The 1,844-nt window shown below is 40.3% G+C and overlaps 1 protein-coding gene across 1 annotated transcript in view; it reads right to left on the bottom strand.

The window, feature by feature from the left end:
- The window catches only part of mta2 (metastasis associated 1 family, member 2), a 29,192-nt gene that overhangs the window by 19,042 nt on the left and 8,306 nt on the right, over positions 1-1,844 (bottom strand). The gene's annotated exons all lie outside the window — the stretch shown is intronic.

Genomic DNA, 1,844 nt, shown 5'->3' with positions numbered 1-1,844 from the left:
TGTCATCGGTAGACGTACGCAGGCCTTTAAGTACATGTAACACTTCATGTAAACATATGTAGCTTGTGAAATAGAATAAAGAACTTCTAAGAATACATGCTGGTTATGACTTGCCCCACTGAAGAGTACACACAGGACATGGTGGTAGTTTCCTAAAGGGCGAAGCAGCGGCAAAAACACGTGTGACTCAAGCTCCAGGAAATATGTGCAGCTTTGTTTGTGAACCATCTCATGAACAATCACCACTTTCTCTATTCAATGCAAAATTGTTGGGTTCCAGTATTGTTCTGCCATTAAAGATAAAATAATGACCTTTTTCCATTATAAATGCTCTCAGTGCTAATCTTGATTATTAGCTTGAGTGAATTTTAGGAGTGCCAATAAAACTCGCTTGGTTGAGCAGGGGGCCGTTATACTGAGCAGCAAATGCTCACAGCTTTTTGAGAAACAACAAGCTACAAACTGACATTTTACCCAACAACATTTTGTAATTAAGAAGCAATTTTACGTCCTGATAGTATAATGTTGTTTCCAATTAGAAGCAAATAATATTAATAATCCTCAAAATCTTAAGTTTCATTGGAGGGACCAAAACTACTTTGGTCTAACACAGCTCAAATATTTCACAAGCATGCTGCACACAGAAATGTGTGACAGTGTCAAGCCTCTGTGTTTCTAGTTCAGTCATAAGCTCTTCATAGTCTATTATGCAAACCACAAGTAACCCTTCTTACAGTGAGCGCTTCATTTTAGACTTCAGCTGGGTGGCTACAGCACTGAAATCAATGAGGCTCTGGCAGGAACAGATCAACTGAAATACAGTTTTATAAAGCAGGATTGTAGCTGCTGGTTTTATAATACTAGGTCAGACTCTGGCTCTGATGTTGGTCATGTCTATGTTTAAGGGGCATCTGGAAACCCCATCTGAAAAGGTCAAGTGGTCAGCCAGGACTAGCCAGCAGTCTGCAGTGTAACCAATATTCAAAGCATATATCCTCTTAACATTGCTTAAATCACTGACACCAATTCAGACAAGAAGGAAACCGAACAAAGTCAGGAGAAAGCAGCTCTGTCAGCAGCTCTTCAGTCCCTGCGGTTCAAACCAGCAGAGTCAGACGAGTCTTCACTATACGACCAGGCTGATAACAACTACATTAACTTCTGCAGCAGAAAATAAAACCAGCATCAACACTTAAAACACCAAGTGAAGCCTGTGCCAGTGAAGTGGCACGACTGCACTACAGATAACGTATTACACAACTTGTTCCACAAGTCGACTGAGGAGTAACTGAAAGTAGGATGTCACCATAACTGATACAATACAATACAATACAATACAATACAGTTTAATGTCAAAATTCTCAGAATGCGAGATAACGATCCTGGCTTCTTTTTTTTTTTTTTAACCACAGTGACTGTAGGCAGTGGATGCACTGAGCACGCAAATGTTCTGGTACTGACAGTGGCAGCATACGTGTGCTGCTCCATCCTTAAATGCTAAAGAAGGGCTGCTGCAGTAGGTCTGCACTGACTTAAATAAAGACAGTAATCCTGAAATACACGCTACATTTTCATGAGACAGCCGTCTTTGCTGCTGTTGTGACTGTAGCCTATGCTCCACAGGCTACAGTGTTTGGTGAAAGGTAGGTGAATGCTTACGTTAACATCATGTAATTAACATTATGGTGTGGTAGTTAGTAGGGTACTTGGAACCAGGCTGTCCTGTCAACAAAACATCCACATTTTAAATACTGCCATACCTCAGGGATTTAAAATGACTTTTTGATTAAAATGTCTTACGTTAGGGATGTTGCTACCAACTGATTCCCTAATTGACTAAACAA

The sequence above is a fragment of the Pundamilia nyererei genome, unplaced genomic scaffold, assembly GCF_000239375.1.
Source record: "Pundamilia nyererei isolate P.nyererei 1_Seehausen unplaced genomic scaffold, PunNye1.0 scaffold00393, whole genome shotgun sequence".
NCBI classification, from domain to species: Eukaryota; Metazoa; Chordata; class Actinopteri; order Cichliformes; family Cichlidae; genus Pundamilia; species Pundamilia nyererei.
This window is presented reverse-complemented; position numbering and strand designations above follow the sequence as displayed.